The following is a 23,686-nucleotide window of genomic DNA, read 5'->3' on the forward strand; positions in this document are numbered from 1 at the left end:
AGAGAGAATATTGAGTCTTTATATCAAATCCATGTCTAATGAATTTAATTTATAAATACATTAAAATACTATATAAAAATACATAAATTGAAAAATGTAATTCCAACAAGTACTTAGCGGGTGTCTACTGTGTGTAAGGTACTGGTCTAAAGTGACTTCCTGTGTCAATTGTTGCCCTCAGTCTATATATTTTGGAAATTTTTAGCAACTCCATGCTGTAGTTTGCTCCAATGAAATTTTTTATAACAACTGAACCACCTCCAAATGGTCTTACTCTAGTTAATGAGATGCTAAGTTGCTTTTCAGAGACAACAGAAAAAGACCACAAGTAATGAAGCCTGGAACCAGAGTTTAGTGATCCACTCCTTCCCACACTCCCCTCCACATGGAATCAAAGGAGCAGGACATACCTGAAACTTGAAAACTGGACTCTTTTGGAAGTAAAGGGTCCATTGTCTAGGAGAATTTGGTATTGATGACCCTTTACCATAGATGGCCAAGTTTCAATGTCCTCCAATTAAAACTTGCCTAACAGCACTTATTCATATTCCCTTAAAAGCCCATGGCCTGATCCAACAAGCAATATGGATTTGAGGATTATGCCTCCTATCTTCTAAGTTGACACCTTTTCTATCAACAAAACTTTCCTTAATGCAAGCTCTGATGTTTTGAGTTTTGATGTGTTGGACTTTGGTTTGGTAACATGCTTAGTTAAAGCAATATTTGATCTCTAATCCTAATTTCCTGCTTTGCAACATCTACCTGCACCTCAAGAAAAGTGATCTCCTGGGGTTCAGTTTGCCGACTCTTGGAAGAAAATAATTAATTAAAATGAGTTTTGTTTTGTTTTTGCCACAGGAAAGATAAAATACTGTCTGGGCTGACATATAAATGGTTGTTTCCATGCCCCAGACATTGTTCTATTAGTTTCACGTATTATCTTTTTTAATAAACACACAAGGCCTATGCTGTTGGTCAGGACTCCTCCAGCTTCAGAGGAGATGGGGTTAGATCCAAGATGTCAGAAGAGTAAGTGGAAGCTACATTAAGTTCCTCCAAGGACAAATCTGGAATTACAACTAAAGATGTAGAGAAATCATCCTGAATAATCAACTGAACACTAGCTGAAGAGAAGCCTTATAACCAAGGTCAGGACAGAAGAAACCACTTCACACAAGACTGATAGAAGAGATATGAAAGGGCTGTCTGGGCTCCCACAGGGCAGCTGAAGTTCCAGATGGATATTGCAGTGGCTGGAGGGTTCCCCTAAGAAGTGTGAGGTATAAACCCCAAGCAGGGCTCCCCAGCCTATAACGCTGGAGTTGGAAAGGAACCCAGGTGACACACAGCTGTGAAAAGCAATCAGGGCTTCTGTCCACCAGGAAGAGACTGCTAGAGACACAGAGTAACTTTTAAAGAGCCAATGCATGAAATTTCATTTGCCAGCCACTTACCCTGGGCTCTGGCAAAAGAAGGGCAGAATGGACTAGAGACATGTGAGGAGAGTCTGGGATTGGTGGTTCTGGAGAGAGAGAACTGAAGAAACAGCCATCAGAATCCCTGTGCTGAGTCATTCCTCATACTGCAAAGGCTGTCTTTGTCAGGTAGGAAGCACAGAAGAAACAGGAGGGCATGCACTGGGAAAGGGGGTCACTGTAACAATTTCACTAAGACAAAGAGCTTTTACTAACTGAGAAAGACTTTGTAGCTGTACATTATTCCCAAGATTTAGAAGGGAAGAAAGAAGGGTGTCTCCAGAAGCCAGCTGGGGTATATACCCCCAAACACCAATAGTGGGGGCACTCAGACTAATTGGCTGAGTGCCCATATGTAGCTTTTGCTCAAGTATATAAATAAACTATTTCATTTACATCATACTTGTTTGTCGCTCACTTGAATTCATCTCCGATGGCAAGACAAGAATAGAGGTGGGGAAAGAAGGCCTCTTGACTTAGGTCTCCCTCTCCCCACTGTAACAAAAGCAGCAGAACATTCAAATGAATGTGGAACATTCTGTAGGATATACCATATGTTTGGAGACAAATGAAGTCTCAATAAATTTAAGAAGAATGAAATCATATCAAGCATCTTAACTGACCACAGTTCTATGAAACTAGAAATCAATCAAGAAGAGAATTGAAAAACACACATAGACATGGAAGCTAAAATATGTTATTAAATGCTGGGTCAACAGCAAGATCAAGGAAGAAATCAAAAGATACCTTGGAACAAATGAAAATGAGGACACAACAATCCAAAATCTGTGGGACACTGGGAAAGCAATCCTAAGAGGGAAATTCTATTACAGGCCTATCTCAAAAAACAAGGAAGAGCTCAAATAAACTTTACACTAACTTTACACTTAAAGGACCTTGAAAAAGAACAACAAACTAAGCCCAAAGTGAGTAGATGGAAGGCAATAATAAAGATCAGAACAGAAATAAATGAAATAGAGCATAAAAAACTTACAAAAGATCAATGAATCCAAGAGCTGGTTCTTTGAAAAGATAAACACGATTGGCAAAGTTTAACTGGACTCATCAAGAAAAAAAGAGAGAGGAGCCAAAGAAATAAAATCAGAAATTAAAGAAGAGAAATAAAAACTGACACCAAAGAAATGCAATGGATGGTAAGAAAATACTATGAACAACTACATGATAACAAACCAGACAATCTGAACAAAATGAATAAATTTCTAGAAACATACAGTCTTCCAAAACTAAAACTAAATGCAGAAGTATCAGAGAATCTGAATAGACAGATTACAACTAGTGAAATTGAAGCAGTAATCAAACAACTTCCAACAGACAAAAGCCCTGGACTGAATGGTTTTACAGGTGATTTTTATCAAATATTCTGAGAAGAACTAATACCTCTCCTCAAACTATTTCATAAAATTCATAAGAAGGGAAGCCTCCCAAACTCATTTTAGAAGGCCAGCACTATCTTAATTCCAAAACTAGACAAAAATCTACAAAGAAAGAAAATTATAGACCAATATACCTGATGAACAGAAGTGCTAAAATGCTCAAGAAAATATAAGCAAACTGAATAGAGCAATGCCTGAGAAAGATCATATACCATGATCAAGTCGGATTTATCCCAGGAATTCAAGGTTGGTACAACATTTGCAAAGCAATAAATGTGATTTGCCAGATAAACAAAATGAACGATTAAAAAACACATGATCATATCAATAGATGCAGAAAAGCATTTGATATGATCCAGAAACTATTTATGATAAAATACTCTCAGCAGAGTGGGTATAGACAGCAAATATCTAAACATAATAAAGGCCATATATGACAAACCTGGCATCATGGTCAATGGGCAAAAACTACAAGCATTCTTCTTAAGACTGGGAATAAGAAAAGAATGTCCACTTTTACCTCTCTTATTCAACATATTACTGAAAGTTCTAGCCACAGCAATCAGACAAGAAGAAGAAATAAAAGGCATCTAAATTGGAAAGTAAGAAATAAAACTTTCTTTATTTGCAGATGACGTTACTGTACATAGAGAACCCCAGAGATTCCACTAAGAAACTGCTAGAACTGATAAATGAATTCAGCAAAGTAGCAGGATACAAAATTAATATATAGAAATAACTTGTATTTTTATATGCCAATAATGAACTAACAGAAAGGGAAATTAAGAAAACAATCCCATTCACAATTGCTTCAAAAAGAATAAAATATCTAGGAATAAACTTAATTAATGATGTAAAAGACTTCTACGTGGAAAATTATAAGACACTGAAGAAAGAAATTGAAGAAGATACAAATAAGTGAATGCATATACTATGTTAATAGACAGGAAGAATTAACATCATTAAAATGTCCATACTACCCATTGCAATCTATAGATTCAAGGCAATTTCTATCAAAATTCCACTGATGTATTTCAAAGAACTAGAACAAATATTTCAAAAATTTATATGGAACCACAAAAGGCCCCTCATAGCAACAACAATCCTGTGACAGAACAAATCTGGAGGAATCATATCAAACTATACTATAAGTCCATAGTAATCAAAACAATATGGTACTAGCATAAAAACATACATGTCGATCAATGGAACAGAATAAAGAGCCCAGAAATAAACATACACCTTGAAAGTCAGTTAATATGTGACAGAGGAAGCAAGCACATACAATGGGATAAAGATAGTTTATCCAATAAGTGGTGTTGGGAAAATTGGACAGATATGTGCAGAAAAAATGAAGCTAGACTACCTTCTTTAACCACACAAGAATAAATTCAAAATGGATCAAAGACTTAAACATTAGACCCAAGACCAAAGAAATCCTAGAAGAAAATATAGGCAGCAAAATCTCAGACATTGCTTGTAGCAATTTTTTATTGGATATATGTCCCCTGGAAAGGGAAACAATAGAAAAAAATAAACAAATGGGAATTCATCAAACTAAAAAGGTTTTTCACAGCAAAGGAAACCATCAACAAAATAAAAAGACAAGCCAAAAAGTGGGAGAACATATTAGCAGCTATATCTGATAAGAGTTTATTATCCAAAATTTATCAACAACTTATAAAACTGAATACAAAAACAAAAAACAACAAACCAATTGGCAAGGGACCTGAATGCAGAGGACACATAAAAGGCCAATAGATATATGAAAAGATGCTCAAAGTCACTAATCATCAGAGAAATGCTATTTAAAACCACAAAGAGGTATTATCCCACACCTATCAGAATGGCTATCACCAATAAATCAACAAACAACAAGTGTTGGCAAGGGTGTGAAGAAAGGGGGACCTTTTGCACTGTTGTTGGTGGGAATACAGATTGGTGTAGCCACTGTGCAAAGCAGTGTGGAGATACTTCAAAAATTAAAAATGGATCCACTTTTTGACCCAGTGATGTCATTTCTGGGAATATAGATGAAAGAACCCAAAACAGTAATTCAGAAGAACATAGGCATCCCTATGTTCATTGCAACATTATTTACTGTAGCAAAGATATGGAAGCAGCCCAAGTATCTATTACGAGATAAATGGATAAAACATTTAGATGGAAATTTAGCATACAGATAGAGTGGATAAAACAAGTATGGGACATTTACACAATGGAATACTACTGGGTTGTAAAAAAGGTGAAAACTTTATCCTTTGCAACGGTATAGATGGACATGGAGAATGTTATGGGAAGTCAATCAAGCCAGTCAGAGAAAGAAAAATACCACATGATTTCACTCATGTGGACTCTAATGACTAATCTGAACTAACAAGGAAAGTGGGGACAGGCTCATAGATGGGGAGCAGGATGACAGCTGGTGGGAGAGGGAGGTGAGTGGTGGAGGGATTGAACAAAAAGGAAAAAGGGCTCATGAACATGGACAAAAGTGTGGTGATTGCCTGGGTTGGGGAGTATAAGGAGACTAAATGGGAATGGAAATAAAAGATTAAATAAAAAATAAGAAAAGGAGATATCATGCAACTTTTCCAGTCACACAGCTAGTGAGTTTTGAAACTCCGTTAGTTCGGCGCCAGAGTCTATGCTTTTACTTCTGCACTGCACAGCCTGTGACCTGAGACACGGATATATTGTATCTAATTCTGAGTGCCTGCCTTGCTTATTACATTGGAAGCCAGAATGATTTTTTCCATGATTCAACTTCCTGTTCGTATTTGTTGGTTACTTAAATAAGGAGAGGAGAAGAGCTCCTTACATATTACCAACAGTAGCCCAACATCCTATATAATTTCTAAATGAGCAAGTGAAGTCTTTTAGACTGTTCTCATAGAAGGCAACATGGGAATCATTATATCTCTGAATTTTATCAGTATAACCACTTAGTTGGATTTTTGGAATTTCTTTATTATTCAATTTGTCTATCTACAATGATAAAAATAATCTTTTCTGAACAATAACATGGCTTTAACCTTTCATTTTATGAGTATCCTACTTCTCCCTACTTCCATCCTAGTCCCTTTTTAATCTACATGCAACATCCTTGTCAAAGTAATCCTCTCGAGGCAGATAATGTCATTCCTGCTCAAAACTCTACAGAGAGTTTGCTTTTCACTTGGGATAAACATTTCCCCTTCTCTTCCACCTTGTTTCTCTCTTGCTGTCCTCCTCTGGGTTGGTCTCATTACTGGTTCCTTGTGCTTGCCAGGCCTGCTTACAATTCAAGACATTTACTCCTTGCCCTTTCATCTGCCTGGAATGTAACTCACCCTAGTGTCAACATATTTTACTCTTTTTCTTCAGATTTAAAGCATCTCTTCAGCAATGCCTTACCTCTTCATCTTTGTCTAAAAATATCTTCATGGCTACAATTTTTATCTCACTTCTTGCTTTATTTTTTTGTTTATGAATACCAATATCTCATGCACTATATATTTTGTTTATCTTGCTTCCTAATGTATGATGTCCATTTTATCCATAACTGGAGCCTCAGTATGGAAAACAAAAAATCACTATACAGTAAGAGCTTTAAAAAGTATTTACTGAGTGAATAAACTGACAGGCACAATGTGGAATTGAACTGACACACTCTAAGGCAATGCATTTCAAATTAATTTGAAAAAGATCAGTTTTATCCATTCAGGCAAAAAAAAAATAAGGTTAGACCAATTGTTTATTTTTTTACTTAACTTTTTATGTAAGTGGCTGGCAGTTTCACTGCTGCTGCACTTGCTCAGTTTAGGAAAGCACATAGGAAGTGCAAGATGTGCTCACACAACACTCATCACAGCTTGTGAAAAAAAATGTTTTCCCATCGTCCGTAGAAACCCCTTAAAAATAGCTTAATGAATAATTCTCTAATCACTTCTCTAATTTTGCATCTTGTGTTTCTGTCATACTTCAAACCCTCACTACCCAAAAGAAAACACAGACAAAACAGACTGAAACCAAAACACAGACCTTTCTCTTCTCCATATATTCCCTACTTTCTGATGGCTTCACAGCTCTGAACACACCCTGCTTCCAGTCTTGATTTCCTTCCTTTCTTACCTCCCATCACTCCTGCTCAATCATCCTTCTCGACCTGTTGAGACCATTTTAGTTTTGTTTACCTCTGGGTAACTAAATCTTAACACCTAGTCTGGGGTCTGGAATGTAAAAAGTGATTAATATCTGAACTGTTGACCTTCAATTCATCCTTTAGGCTTTAGGAGGACTCTGGTGTCACAGCCCTTTTCTCTTTTTCTTTTCCTTTTTGGTGCCACAGTCTTCTTTTTGAGTTATGTTCATCATGGTCATAGCAAATATTTGCAGACAGGGATTTTAGCTTCCTAAACTAGCAACTTTTGAACAGTTGTTTGTTTTTGTTTTTTTTAAACATTTCTAGCTTTATAGTTGACAATCAGTAAATATTAGCTAAATGAAAGAACAAATGTTAGAATCATGTGCAGAAACCACAAATGGGAAAGGTGAAAGAGAATATATTTTCCAATATGATAGGGCTTTAAAACTATTTCAGATTGTGACAGGAAGTTTATTACGTTATTGCCTTTAAAAGCCATTATAATAACATAAACATTTTTACAATAAAAATATCACCTTAAATAAGCAAATGTGACTTTTCAAAAAATGACGTTCAATATGTTGAATACGAAATAGTAAATGAAAAGTGGAATAAATAAAAGTGAGGTGAGAAGAAATTAAAATTAACAAAGCATTTGAGATCTTGTTCTCTGGCAAATGTCATCAGTTTGGCTCAAATAAACTTACACAAATTCTCAAAAAATAAAATAAGGTTAAAATATTATAATACATGAAAATATTAAAATGAAAGAAAAATTATGGAGTTTGAGATCAAGAACCAAATAAATATGGTTTGACATGGGGGAAAATATGACCATAGTTCATTTGTAGAGGAATCTTTTAAAAAGATATCTGTTCATATTTCTTTTATTTAAATACAAAAATTAAGTAGAATTGATTACATTTTCTTTTAACATAATTCTTGGCTTTGCATAAAGCCAAAAGTTTGTCATAATTACTTTCTACTTTTGAGAATAAAAGTTACAATTTTAATTATTATTTTTTTAAGTCATAGTTCACTCTTTTAATAAATTCTTATATTACACCCATACTCTTTCCTCCCTTATCCTTCTGCTCCCCCCCTCAGTTTTCTTTTTTTTTTCCTTTATTTTTTCAAATACATTTGTCTCTGCCTTCCCCCCACCACTTTCCCTTGCCCCCTCCCTCGAATCCTTCCCCTTTGGTTTTGTCCATGAGTCCTTGCTATAAGTTCCTTGACTTTCCCCTTCCCTTCCTTTTCCCCTGCCCCCCACAATTTTAATTATTTACCCACAATAAAAGAATACCATTATTCTCTCAAAGATCATTTATGAATACGGTGCTTCATTTCCACAATATTGAAAACATTAATGTCTAAAACTCCACTTTGTCCAGTGAGTATTGCACTTATTACAGAAATTCTTAGAGTAGAGGGGAAGCTTTTTATTGTGTGGCTTTTCAATTACATCAATTCATAAGAATGTCAAGACTATAATTTCATATAACAATCTTTGAGCAAAAATGAACACAAGTTTAGATATGTTTCACAAAAATATTTTAGGCAACCAGTTGTATTCCTACCTGCCCCTGTCATCTTTCTGCTCAACACATTACTAAACACAATCTTTAATTCACTTTTGTAATAAAATCTAAGGAACTTCATTAGGAATCTAGGGTTTTTATTTATCACCTTTTATATGCAAAGCCTTGGGTTAGGAACTAGAGATAACAGACAAAAATTTGATTCAGCTAATAACTTCCAGGAGCTTAATTATTATTAAAATAAGACTTATGCAGATATGTAATTTTCAATATAGGCTTTTAGTCAAGATGCAGAGTAGGTAAACTTGGTTCTGGCATCCTTCATATCACATCAAAATTACAACTAAACTACAGAACAATTGTTATTGGGGGCCTTCTGAAATCTAGTTGAACAGATCCTTTGACTAAGGATATACAAAAAATGCCAGGTTGAGACTGGTAGAGGGGCAGAGGTGCTAAGCAGGCCAGTCCCACATCTATACGTGGCAGTTAAAAATCTGGAGGGATATCACATATGCCAAGGTTCCCTCTGAGAAGCAAAAGGTCCAAGAGGTCTTAGCCATACCACTAGACCCCAGAACAGGGTTCCACTGCTGAGAAGAGAAGTCCCCATAAATTATGGCTCTGGAGACAAGCAGAGATTGTGGCTCAGTGAGATGCAGGGCTTCTGGAGTCCCAGGCATTCCTCTTAAAGAGCCTGTGAGTGGGCTTACTCAGACTCACTCACTTTGAGCCTCAGTGCTGAGGCAGCAGCTCAAAAGGTGCTATGGACACAAGGGGAGGAGCTGAATTGGATGACTTTGGAGTATAGGCAAGAGGGGCAGCTTTTACTCCCAGACAGAAGTGCTGGCAGAGGCCATTGTTTCTTTGTTGAGCCCTTCCTCCAAAGATCCAACAGGCAGGCACCATATCTGAGTTTTTATCAACCTGGCTAGCCCTATTAGCCCACCCACTACTATCATTTACCACTCACACCCAACTTTCAGGCCTGCCCACACCACCTCCAGTTGCTTTTCCATACAAACAGGCTGTCTTGGCTCATGCCATGGACTTTCTTAAAACCTCTAGAAAAGGATATAGGAACTGTAAAAAGACCCAATCAAAAATGAGGACTATAATAACTGAAATGAAGAATACACTAGAAGATATCAAAAGTAGAGTAGATGAAGCAGAGGATCAAGACAAGGTAACAGAATACACCCACACAGAACAGCATAATGAAAAAAAGGATCCATAATGTGAGGATAGTATAAGAGAAGGGACCTCTGGGACAAAATTAGGTGTAAAACACCTGTATTATAGGGGTACCAGAAGGAGAAGAAAGAGAACAAGAGGTTGAATAATAACAAGTACATTATCATTTGAAGAAATAGTGACTAAAATCTTTCCTAACCTGGTAAAGAAAAGAGACACACAAGTCCAGGAAATGCAGAGAGTCCCAAATAAAATAAATCTAAAGAGGCCCATACCAAAAGACTCCATAATTAAAATGGCAAAGGTTAAAAACACAGAGAAAATCTTAAAACTAGAAAGAGAAAAGCAGTTAGTTACTTATAAGTGTGGTCCCATAAAACAGTTGATTTCCTTTTTTTTAAATAATGTTATTAAATTTGTTTCTGGGTATTTATTTATTTTATTGTAGTTCAATTACAGTTGTCCCCATTTTTCCTTCATTACTCTTCCCTGCCATACCCACCCCCCACCTCCCACACTCTATCCTCCCTTCTCCCCTTACCTTTGTCCATGGGTCCTTTATACACATTCCTTGACTTGACCCGTCCTGCCTGGTTACTGTCAGTTTGTTCTTGATTTCCATGTCTCAGGTTCTATTTTGCTCACTTGTTTCTTTTGTTGACTAGGTTCCACTTATAGGTGAGATCATATGTTATTTGTCTTTCACTGCCTGGCTTATTTTACTTAGCCTAATGCTCTCCAGTTCCATCCATGCTGTCATGAAGGGTAGGAGTTCCTTCTTCTATCTGCCTCATAGTATTCCATAGTGTAAATGTGTCACAGTTTTTTGATCCACTCATTTACTGATGGGCATTTAAGTTGCTTCCAGGACTTGGCTATTGCAAATTGTGCTTCTATGAACATTAGGTTGTATAGGTTCTTTTGAATTGGTGTTTCAGAATTCTTAGGGTATAATCCCAGCAATGGAACAGAAATTTTGCAGGCCAGAAGGGAGTGGCAAGGAATATTGAAAACAATGAAAAGCAGTGACCCACAACCAAATTACCCAGGAAAGAATTACTTAGAGTTGAAGGACAGAATAGCTCCCCAGACTAAAAAAGGTAACGGAATTCATTATGACCAAACCAGTATTACAAGAAATTTTAGAGGGTCTTCTTTAAGAAGAAGACAAAAGACTTGGGGTGGTAAACACACAATACAATATACAGGTGATGTATTATAGAATTGCATACCTGAAACCCATAAAATTTTATTAAGCAATGGCATCCCAATAAATTTAATTAAACAATTAACAAATTTAAAAAATTAAAAAGGAAAAAAGATTGAAATATGAATAATAAAGTGACAATAAATACCTATCTATCAACAATTACTTTAAATGCAAATGGATTGGATGCTCCAGTTGAAAGACATAGCATGGATGAATGGATAAGAAAACAAGACTATTACATATGCTGTCTATAAGAACCTCACTTTAGATCAGAAGACATACACAGAATGAAAATAAAGGGATGGAAATAAATATTTCATGAAAATGTAAATGAAAAGAAAAGCTGGGTTTAGAATACTTATATTAGACAAAATAGACTTTAAAACAAAGGATATAGCAAGAGACAAACAAGCATCCAGCAATTTAGCTTCTGGGTATTTCTCCGAAGAAACCCAAAACACTAAACCAAAAAGACATATGCATCTGTATGTTCATTGCAGCAATATTTACAATAGCCAAGATAGGGAAGTAACTTGTGTCCATCAATAGATGAATGGATAAAGAAAAAGTGATGTATATGTACAATGGAATATGATTCAGCCGTAACAGAGAATTAAATCTTGCCATTTTCAAAAACATGGATAGACCTAGAAGGTATTGGTTGATTGAATTAAGTGAGAGAGAGACAGATGTTTTATTATTTTACTTATATGTGGAATCTAGAAAACAAAATAAATGAACAAGCAGAATAGAAACAGACTCATCGATACAGGCAACATTTTGAAGGTTACCAGATGGAAAGAGAATTGGAGGGATGGGTGAAGGGATTAAGAAGTACAAATTGGTATGGAGTAGTCATGGAGATGTAAAATATAGCATAGGAAATATAGTTAATAATATTGTAATAACTGTATGTTGTCAGATGGGCACTAGCTTTCCTGAGGTGAAACCTACACTTTTAAAATTATAAAAATCTAATCACTGGGTTGTACACCTGAAACTAATATAATGTATATCTGTATATTAACTGTAATTAAAATAAAAAATGATTTAGAAAAAGGAAGACCCACAGCACTAAAGGATATGGGGGAAAGGGATAGAAGGACAGCTGTGTCAATGTTACACTGTCTTGAATGCCAATCTTGCCTGCAAAAATATCTGACCACACTTTTAGGTAAAGTGTGTGTGTGTCTAGAAATGAGAGTTATTAAAATGAACATATTTTCCATTATGGTTAAAATACTAATATTTACAATAAAATCATGTTTGCATTGCATTGCCATGTTTTGCCATTAACTATCCAGAACAAATTATATACAGTACTTCTCTCCCTTTTCCTCAGTTTCACTTTTCCAGTTTCAGTTATCCTTGGTTAACCATTGTCCAAAAATATTAAATAGAAAATTCTAGAAATAAACAATTCATATGTTTTAAATCATGAAAAAATTAATTTGCAGTATAACCTGGTGTGTATAAAACTTTGGTAAAGCTCTTATAAGATCAGGAGAGCATAAAGGTAATCCCATATAAGTGAGATGGAGACAACTTTAGAGAGGAAGTAATGTCTAAGTTGTCCTTTAGTAATATTAGTTATTTTTCTATTATTTAGTGGCCAGGAGAAAGGGGAAGTTCTAGCTAAAGAATTGTTCAAAAATACTAAGAAAGAATAAATGTGGAAATTGATGTAAGTACAGTGTGGCTGAATCTGAGGCATGGGAGAAGTTGCAGAGGGAAAGGATGCCCTGAAAACATATTGGAGCACTTTGACAAGGCCTGACAAGTCTTCATGTGTCTGAGCGCAGCTGAGGTGGGAGCCAGGATGCTGCACTGTCATCTGTCTGAGTAGCTGGTTAAAGAATTAAAGCAACAAGCAAAAAACAAAGGCGGCAAGCCTTTAATCACTTATTGCAAAGACATAAGCAAAAAGCTAAACTCGGAGAAAGCATGAACTTTTTTTTCCCCGTGGAAAGGTGCACAGATCAAAGGTGATGTGGATCACACTAGACATGGATTAGATCCTCTCACTGGTGACAAAGAACTGCTCCCCGCCCCTGCAAAAAAACTGTTAGTTTTATAAACTTTAAAATTAGGGGAAGGGCAAGGGAGAAGGGCTGGGAGTAGAAAAGTACCGAGTATTGAGTCAGAGTAAAGACTGTCCTCAAGATTTCTCCCTATTCTCCCCATAAGGAGGCTTCCTCAGGGGTGCCTGAAAAGGACCTTGGCCTAAGGCCACAGGTAAAGAGATCTAGGAGTAAGGACACCTGGTTTATCGATGCAAATAAGCAAAAGGCATAACCAGCCAGGGGGACAGAAGTCCTTGACTACAACGCAACGCCCTTTACAAACTGCAATGCTTTGGCTGTGTACCAAGTCTGGTGGGTGTCTCTGTGTCTGTGTGTGTGTGTATGGTGACAGAGGGAGTAAGCAGCTTTTTTCCTGAAGCATTTGTACTTGCCTAACTTAGGGCCTGGAAAAATGACAGAGTTTTATTACAAGAGCTGGACTCCTCACCATGGTAAGGACATTACCATTCTCATTATGATGTGGACAGTGGGAAAACTGGAGTGATTTTGATGTATGAGAATTGCTTGATTAGATAAAAGTTTCAGTAAAACAACCCTTATGACAATGGACTAGTTACATAGTATTGTAGCCAGGAAGAATGATTAAGAGATTTTCTCAGTAGATCAAGTATGTAGTTTTAAACCATGGGACAACCCTTCTCCCAACTAAAAAGATCCCCTAAGAACAATTTTGAAGTCATTTATCAGTCACTAAGTCAAAACTAGAGAATTCTAAGCCACCATTCTTTCAACTCCTTTGTATTAAGTAACAGGGCACTTAAAATCCCCGTCCTGGGTTTACTTCTTTGTCCACTCCATCCTGCTACGGCTTATTCTTTTCCATTAAATAATGGTTGAGAAATGGGAATTGGGGTCCATAGTTCTCATATATTTATTAAAGCTGCCTATTTGATATTATTTATTCGACCTCCCAAACCTTCTTTCTGTATCTGATATGGAAATAGTAGAATTAGTGGAGGTTTTTTTTGTTTGGTTTTTTATAATATTAGGGCTCTGAGATGCATTGCACAGCTAGCTTTATAGGTATTTGCCTCTGCAGTTGAAATGATTAAAATATTTGGGTCAGGAAATAGTATTTAATTTAAAAAGCATCAATGTAACAAATGCTACCACCTAATTTATAATCAACCAATGTGTTTAATCTTGAGTTGATATATTTATATATGTGTTCATATTTGAAGAAATGTTAATGACTAGTAGCACTTTAAAAGCATATCATATGATTCTGGAGTTGCTATGGTAACTTGTTTTCTTGGAAACCTAATATATGTGTGGAAACCTGAAGTGGTTGTTTATTAGCTATTGAAGAAATAGCATGCATTCTATTATTTAATTTTTATTTTTTAAATTTTAAATTATATTTTATTGATTATACTTTTACAGAGGTCTTGATTTTTTCCCTTTGCTGCTCCTGTACCCTGCATGCCCCACTCCCTCAGGCAATCCCTCCACCATTGTTCATGTCCATGGGCCATTCATATGAATTCTTTGGTTACTCTGCTGTCTATACTGTACTTTACATCCCCATGGCTGTTCTGTGACTACCTATTTGTACTTGTTAGTACCATTACCTATTCACCCATTCCCCATACCTCTCCCATCTGACAACCAACAGGAGGCTTTCTGTATCTACGATTCTGTCTCTGTTCTTGTTTGCAAAGTTTGTTTTTTAGATTCAATTTTTGATAGATTTGTATATTTTGCCATTTTATTGTTCATAGTTTTGATCTTTTTTTTCTTAATAAGTCTCCTTAACATTTCATATAATAATGATTTGGTGATGATGAACTCCTTTAGTTTTTTCTTGTCTGGGAAGCTCTTTATCTGCCCTTCGATTCTAAATGATATCTTTGGGTAAAGCAATCTTGGATGTAGGTCCATGCTTTTCATGACTTTGAATATTTCTTGCCAGTCCCTTCTAGCCTGCAAAGTTTCTTTTGAGAAATCAGTTGATAGTCTTATGGGAACTCTCCTGTAGGTAAACTTTTCTCTTGCTGCTTTTAAGATTTTCTCTTTAACCTTTGATTGTTGGTGACCACTTTGCATGGTATCGGGAATTGTAGCCCTGTGTGAACTAGACCCCTGCCTATAAGCCTCTGCTGGAAAGCCAGGAATTCTGGGAGGTGCATGGACCTATGGTAACACCAAGGGTCCCCTGGAAAATCTGGCCTTAAAAAGTATAACATAGTTACTGAAGCTTGCTCTGCTTTGTACTGCCCTGATAAGGAAAAACACAGGTGTTTTACTTCACCAAAAGAAGATAATTTCTGAGCCCTGAAAACTGTCTTAATGAGCATTTGGTGCCAACTTGTCTGACAGATTTTGATTTAAGACACGTATTTCTTCAATTTATTATCTGTAGCCTTATTGATGTAGATTGATAGGTTTTGCATGCATGCTGTATATCCCTGCACATTTTGTTTTCAATAAAATCCACTTAAAAAGAAGGATTCGGGGCATTCTCCGCTACAGAGAATCGCCTGCCTCCTCTCCTGACAGGTGAATTGTGTCTGGTACAGTTTATTTACCCATCCGCGGCAACCAGAGAGACTCTGCGGGACAGAGCCTCCCTCATTTGACATCTTAATTATGATGTGTCTTGGAGTGGACTTCTTTGCATCCATCTTGTTTGGGACTCTCTGTGCTTCCTGGGCTTGCATGTCTATTTCTTTCATCAAATTAGAGAACTTTTCTTTCACTCTATTTTTGAATAGATTTCCAATTTCTTGCTCTTTCTTTTCTCCTTCTGGGACCCCTATGATACAAATGTTGGACCTCTTGAAGTTGTCCCAGAGACTGCTTATACTATTGTCATTTTTTAAAATTCTTTTTTCTTCTTGGTTGTTTTTTTGCTTCCTTACGTGGCATACCATTGATTTGAATCTTGGCTTTATCCATTCTTTTGTTGTTTCCCTGTAAACTGGCCTTATTTAAATTATTGTATCCTTCCCTTCTGACTGGATCTTTTTTATCCTCACTAAGTTCCTTGAGCATTCTTATAATCAGTGTTTTGAACTCTGCATCTGATATTTTGCTTATCTCCATATTGTTTGGCTCTTTTTTTGGAGTTTTGATCTGTTCTTTCATTTGGGCAATGTTTCATCATCTCCTCATTTTGGCAGCCTCCTTGTGTTTGCTTCTATATATTAGGTAGAGCTGCTTTGACTCCATGTCTTGGTAGTGTGGCCTAATATAGTAGGTGTCCTGTAGGGTCCAGTGGCACAGCCTCCCCTATGACCCAAGCTGGGTACTCGAGATGTGCCCTTTGTGTGTGCTGAGTATACTCTCCTCTTATAGTTGAGCCTTGGTTGCTGTTGGCAGATCAATGGGAGGGGTTTACCGTGGCCAGTCAGATGGAAGGTTTGGCTGTGGCCACTTAGCATCAACCTCTGCCTTCTGTGGAGGATTAGCTGTGCATGGGCAGGGTTGTGGTGCTCTGATGTGGTCTGTAGCTGTCCACTGGATGTGCTGGCTAAGGTTAGCTCCACCTATGTTTTGCCCAGGGTCCTCTCTTTCTAAACTGTAAATCAGTCTGAGGTGGCTGCTACTTGTTTTCAGCTTGGAGATTCCCAGGCAAAACCAAGATATGAATCTAGGCTGGCTGCTGCTATTGCCTGCCTGGGTCTCAGTGAGGCCAGCTGGTTCTGGTTTGATAGGATTTAGGAATTTGTGAAGCATGAGCCAAGACCAGATATTCATATGGAAAAGCATCTTGGGTGGGTTGGGCAGAGTCTCTGGGGATCTCCAAGGTGGGTCAAACATTTTTAGCCAGGTTGATGAAGTCTTGAAAATGACATGAGGTTGCTGGTTCTATGGAAGGTATAAAAGGGACAATGTCCTCTGCTCACCTTAGTGACAGACACTTCAGTGCTTCCCTTTATGCCACTGGTGCCTGTTATTTATCCTGGTGCTGGAACTCAGGGGGAGTGAGTCTGAGTAGTTGAGTCTGTGTGTAGGTTTTTTAAGAGGAACTGCTTGGAGCACCAGAAGTTTATTCCACTGACTCAATCCCCACTAGTTTTTACAGCCATAAGTCATGGGGACTTATCTTTCTGGCACTGGAACCTTGGGCTGGGGTATCCAGTGTGGGGCTGGGATCCCTTGCTTTTAAGATATCCCTCCCAAATTTTTATCCACCACATGTAAGAGAAGGACCAAGCCATTCTGCATCTGCGCCCCTCCTACCAGTCTGGATGGATGTGGTTTCTTTAATTCTGTAGTTGTCAGACTTCCATTCAACTCTATTTATAATGGTTCTCAATGATGGTTGTTTTATATTTTAGTCATAATTTTGATGTGGTTGTGCGAAGAGGTGAGCCATGTGTGCCTACACCACCATCTTGACTGGAAACCTTCCGTATTCTATTTTTAAAGACCTGTTTATACATTGACTATTATAAACTGCCATATATTTTCTCAGTGTGATTTTTTTTTCAGTTAGCATCAACTGAAAGGAAAATGCAAATCATTAATTAACATCAGTAAAAATAAATATTAGAAAATTATACTTCTCCAGCTATCTATACATATTCATTAATTAACATGAACAAGTCTTCAAAAATAGAAACCATGGTATATACAACTTGTATTCACCCCCACCCCCAAAGGTAGAAACCTATTCTCTGATTGCCAATATTGTACAGGTAATAATATAGATTAGCCACATGAAGCACAGGTTTTGGTTTATAGCAGTTAGCTTTTGCTGCATACAAAATATCATAAACTTTAGTGGCTTAACCAATAACCATTTATTGGCTCATGATTCTTTGGTTTGGGAATTTCATCTGAGCCTAGCTGCATCATGCCTCAGCTGGCCTTGCCTCTAGCTGCTGGGTAAACTCAGGGTTTGTTAATCTCGGGTGATACTCACTTATGTATTTTATTATTGTTTTAAGTTACTTCACATAGTGATTGCATTTTAAATGCCACTTCACATGGTGAGTGCATTTCAAAGAGGAAAAGCTGTAAGAGCAACCGCCTTTTGAGTTTCTCCTTGTATGATATTTGATACGCTCCCTTTGCCAAAGCAAGTCACATAGCCAACCTGAATCTTGGAGGAAAAGCCAAAGGACATATTTGTAGAAAGGGGAATTATTATGACCATCTGGCAAATGATGTCTGTCATTTAACTTGCTAGATGCACTAATTTATAATCTTTTATGGGGAAGATATACTCACCCTTCTTCAGAAGTTGAATCTCATGATTTTATCATTTAAATTAAGTTCAAATGCAAAAGAGATTTTTTGGATGAGGCTTCTCAGTGAACTTTTTGTTGTATATGATCAAACCCAGAGTTAGTGTAGGAGATGACTACCCAAAAATGAGGTTGAGGGGGTGAGTTATGGTGATAGCACTACAAACAATTTGCCACAGTGAAGGAGGAGAATCTAGAAAAAAATCATCTGAATAAAACCATGATTTTGGGAGATTGTGTTGTGCAGATCTTATATGTATCATCATTTTAATGCATTTATGATATTCTTGTACATTTTAGATTCTATCATTAACCTTAAAAAAGAAAGAACTACAACTTTATTTTTTTGCAAGAGAAATTTGTGGATGGTAATAAAAACAACAATAACACTCCACTCTTGGTATTATGCGATGAGAGATTTACCCTCTTTGAATAATTTCCCTTCTCTTGGCGGCTGACTTCTTGCATCAGTGCAGTGTCACTGATGTGGTGTGTTTCGTATTTTGGACCCATGACAATTTCCCTAAATATCTGGACTGTTTATCTGGTTGTAGCCCCAGCACAGAACTTGAGCTTTTTACTAACATTCTTTCAGAGAAAGCTCTCTTTCAGTGCAGCATTTGCCTAAATAAAATGAAAAGACAACCTAGGAAATGGGAGAAAATATTTGCACACTATGTATCAGATAAGGGGTTAATATTCAAAATATATGAGGAACTCTTACAACTCAACAGCAAAATAAATAAGATAACCCAATTAAAAATAGGCAGAGGACTTGAATAAACATTTTTCAAAAGAAGATACCCCTATGGCCAACAGGTACATGAAATGATGTGCAACATCACTAATTATCATTGAAATGCAAATCAGAACCACAATGAGATGTCACTTGAGAGCTGACAGGATGTCTATTATAAAAAACACAAGATATAACAAGGGTTAGCAAAAGAGGATGCGGAGAACAGGGAAGACTTGTGCACTGTTGGTGGCAATGTAAAAGGGTGCTGCTTCCTCTATGGAAAACCGTATGGAGGTTCTCCCCCAAATTAAAAAAAAGATCTACCATATGACCTAGTAATCCCACTTATGAGTGTTTCTGAAGGAAATAAAATCACTATCTCAAAGAGATATCCTCACCCTTGAGGTGATACATGGAAATAACCTATGTGTCTATCAAGGAAGAATGCATAAAGGTGTTCCAGCTATCAAAACCTTTTTTTTTAAGTATCAAATTGAGGATAATATAATATTAGAACTGAAGGCCAAATTAAGCAGTACAACATTATGGAAAATCAAGAAATAAATATATAAGTAGTCAACCATGTGGTATACAATGAACATAGCTTCTAAATAGAAGGAAATAAATACTTAATTAGTAAAATTAGTAAAATTATTCCCATTTAGATAAAAATTAAAATGAGATCTCAATTTTAACAACGGTTAAAACCTAGATTATAAAAATTCTAAAGTATTGAAGAAAAATTTAGAATATATTTAGGACTCTTCTTAAAAATAATTTTAAAGATTGAAGAACAAATTTTTACCTCTGTGATAGGACAGGTCTTGTGACATAAGACAAAAAAGTTATAGGGATAAATTGAAGAGACAATAGAACCTGGGAAATAATTCATTTTGGGAATTGGATCAGTCATGACTTCATACCTGAAACAATATTTAAATTAAGTTTAATTTGAATTTTAAACAGAAGGTATTCTGGAATAACTTAAATAAAAGAATGAAGACATTACTGCCCTGACTAGTGTGGCTCAGTTGGTTGGGCATCGTCCCACAGACTAAAAGGTCGCTGATTCAATTCCTGGTCAAAGCACATGCCTGGGTTGCAGATCAGGTCCCAGGTTGGGTACATGCAAGAGGCAACCTGTGGATGTTTCTCTTGAACATTGATGATTTCTCTTTATCTCTCTCTTCCCCGCTCTCTAAAAATAAATAAGTAAAATCTTAGACATGATCTTTGTGCTGATCTTTGTTGGAGGTTTTCAGAACAACCAAATCATTGGTTGTCCGCCCTGCACTGGCTCCTGCGAAAAGCCTGAGTCGGCTGTGTAGTTATTTTCCTTTGTCTCATAACCATGTCCATCAATAAGAATGCTAATTCACCAGCTGCCCGCCTTAACAGATTCAAGAACAAGCAGAAAGACAGTACAGAAATGAGGCAAAGCTGAATAGATGTTAATGTGGAGCTGAGAAAAGCTAAGGATGACCAGATGCTGAAAAGAAGAAATGTGAGCTTGTTTCCTAATGATGCTATTTCTCCACTGTAGGAAAACCACAACAACCAGGGTACTATAACTTGGTCTGTTGAGGACATTGTCAAAGGCATAAATAGTAATAATTTTGAAAGCCAGCTCCAAGCTACTCAGGCTGCAAGGAAACCACTTTCTAGGAAAAAACAGCTACCCATAGACAACATAATCGGCATTTGATTCCAAAATTTGTGTCCTTCTTGGGCAGAACTGACTGTAGTCCCATTCAGTTTGAATCTGCTTGGGCCCTCACTGATATTGCTTGTAGGACATCAGAACAGACCAAGGTTGTAGTAGATGGAGGTGCTATCCCAGCATTCATTTCTCCATTGGCATCTCTACATGCTCACATCACAGAACACACCTTATGGACTCTAGGAAACATCTCAGGTGATGGTTCCGTTTCTGAGACTTGGTTATCAAGTACAGTGCAATTGATCCACTGTTGGCTCTTCTTGAAATTCCTTATATGTCATCTTTAGCATGTGGTTACTGACATAATCTTACTTGGACACCCTCAAACCTTTGTTGCAACAAGAATCCTGTACACTCGTTAGATGCTGTTGAGTAGATTCTTCCTACTTTGTCTCCAAAATCATGATGATCCAGAAGTATTAGCAGATAGCTGCTGGACAATTTTACTGATGGTCCAAATGAATGGATTGAAATTCTGGTGAAAACAAGAGCTGTGCCCCAACTTGGGAAGCTCTTGGGAGCTACTGAATTGCCAACTGTGACTCTTGCGCTGAGCCATAGGAAATATTGTCACTGAGAGAGATGAACAGACTCAGGTTATAATAGATGTGGGAGCACTTGCCATCTTTCCCAGCCTGCTAATGGACTCTAAGACTAATATTCAGAAGTAAGCTATGTGGACAATGTCAAACATCACAGCTGGCCACCAAGACCAGATACTGCAAGTTGTGAATCACAGATTAGTCCCATTCCTCATTGTTGTTCTCTCTAACGCAGACTTTAAAACACAAAAGGAAGCTGTATGGTCTGTGACCAACTATACAAGTGGTAGAATAGTTGAATAGATTGTATACCTTGTTCATTGTGGCATAATAGAACCATTGATGAACTTCTTAGCTGTGAAAGATACCAAAATTATTCTGGTTATTCTGGATGCCATTTTAAATATCTTCTAGGCTGCTGAGAAACTAGGTGAAACTGAGAAACCTAGTAAAATGACTGAAGAATGTGAAGATTTGGACAAAATTGAAGCTCAGCAAAACTGTGAAAATGAATCTGCATACAAAGCTTCGTTAAATTGATTGAGAAGTATTTCTCTGCAGAGGAAGAGGAAGGTCAAAATGTTGTGCCAGAAACTACCACTGATGGTTATACGTTGCAAGTTCAGGATGGCACTCCGGGGACCTTTAACTTTTAGATTGTGCAGCTGAAGCATAAAAAGTTGTTTGTTTTGTGCTATATTTGGTATAAGTTTGTCTTACTGTTTCTTTACTAAGAACTCTTTTTAAATGTGTTTTTTTATTGCAGCACTTTTTACAAGACTATACTTGAACTGTTCCACACTCTACATACTGTATGAAGCTTCCCCTTCAATGGGTTTCTTATTTCTTTGGGGAATTTCATATTTTACAGTGTCCTGTAAATAAAGATTAAGTTCCACCATTAAAAAAAATAAAATCTTTAAAAAAAGAATAAAGACATAAAATTGTAACCAGATTTGAAAATATTCAGAGTGCCTGGAGTTCAAAATATACAATGGAAGTTTACATGCTAGGATTTGAGCAGTGTAAGAAATTCCATTCATTTCTTCATCGCATTTCTCTGCTAAAATTTTGCAACTATATATATTCAATTTATCTTAATCCCACTCAGATATATACTGTTATTCATTCTGAAATCGATCCATTCACTTAATCAGTAAGTTTAAATAGTAAACATACATAAAAATGAAAATAAAACCAAACAAAATCAATCAAATGATAGAGGGTTTTATATGGTTTTATAATCAGCTGCAGAATATTCCTTTGATCTCAGTTTCCAGAACTGATTAGCTCCTCTTCAGCTATTGCTAGACAGAGTTTTAGCCAGTGTTGAATGTAAAGTGCTTTGATTTACCTTTATTTCAGAAATAGCAAACAAGAACCAGCTTCATCTAGATTTCATGTATCCTTGCTCTCTTCCTGGTGATATCAATCCCACTCACTTTCAGGTTTTAATATAAAGGTGACAAGATATTGTTTAATTTTACAGTGGGTAAGTAAGGCACTCAAAGTTCTGAAATGAATATCTTAAAGGGGCATGTTCTGCTGTGGAAATGAACATATATATGAATATTAAATAGACTGGATCAATTCTTGATTATGACATCTCAAATTATTTAGAGGTTAGCATAATTAGGTAAAAAATTTAGCTGTAACTCAAGATTGGACTGGTTTATATTTAATGTCATTATGTGCAAATGTGTCAGCCTTATGACTCTTATAGCTTAGCTAACTTTCCTATAGACATTTTTGGCATTGTGATTCTCTTTATTATACATTTTAAGGTAATTTATTTAAATTTAGATTTAAAACTTAAATTTAGATTTTTGTGGTCTACTGAAGCATAGTTAATTCATTTATGTTGCACCTAAATTGTGCGTTTAGGCAGTAATTACAATTCTACAGAACACTTTTTAATGCAATAAGATTACAGATAGAAAATTGTGTCATTATCAGAAACTATCTGAATACCATTTTCTCGTAGGCTTGCCAGTTTTGGGAGTCATTTTTATCTAGCTATTTATGATTGTAAATGTAGGCATAAAATATTATTAATACCATAGAGTATATTAATCTTAAGTTTTCTATTCCCAAATACACAAAAAATTATTACATACCTGTAATTCCTCTAAGTACTACACAAATGTTAACTTAGACAATTACTATAACATACCTGTAAGGTTATTTCTAGTATTCTCATATTCCGATCAGAAAGGTGAGGCAGAGAATCAAGTACTCTGCTTAGTTCATACTGCACTGTGAGTGGTGGAGATTGGATTACAACCCAGCCAGGAGATCTAGAATCTGTTCTTGCACCCTGTCTCGCTATGCTATCTTTTCTACTGTTATAGTAAATTTGAATGTTAAAATAATGTGCCAAAAGAATTCATACATTCTGAGAAAATATCAATTATACATTTTGTTTTACTGAATAGTATATTTTTATACTTCTTGAATTTAAAAAGA

At 36.4% G+C, this 23,686-nt stretch overlaps 1 pseudogene; it reads left to right on the top strand.

Moving 5' to 3' along the window:
- The first annotated feature begins 20,309 nt into the window (after positions 1-20,309).
- On the top strand, positions 20,310-21,876 carry LOC129073606 (importin subunit alpha-1-like; annotated as a pseudogene).
- The last annotated feature ends 1,810 nt before the right edge of the window (positions 21,877-23,686 follow it).

The sequence above is a fragment of the Pteronotus mesoamericanus genome, unplaced genomic scaffold (assembly GCF_021234165.1).
Source record: "Pteronotus mesoamericanus isolate MK-2021 breed Mesoamerican mustached bat unplaced genomic scaffold, CSHL_Meso_final contig_42, whole genome shotgun sequence".
Lineage (NCBI taxonomy): Eukaryota > Metazoa > Chordata > Mammalia > Chiroptera > Mormoopidae > Pteronotus > Pteronotus mesoamericanus.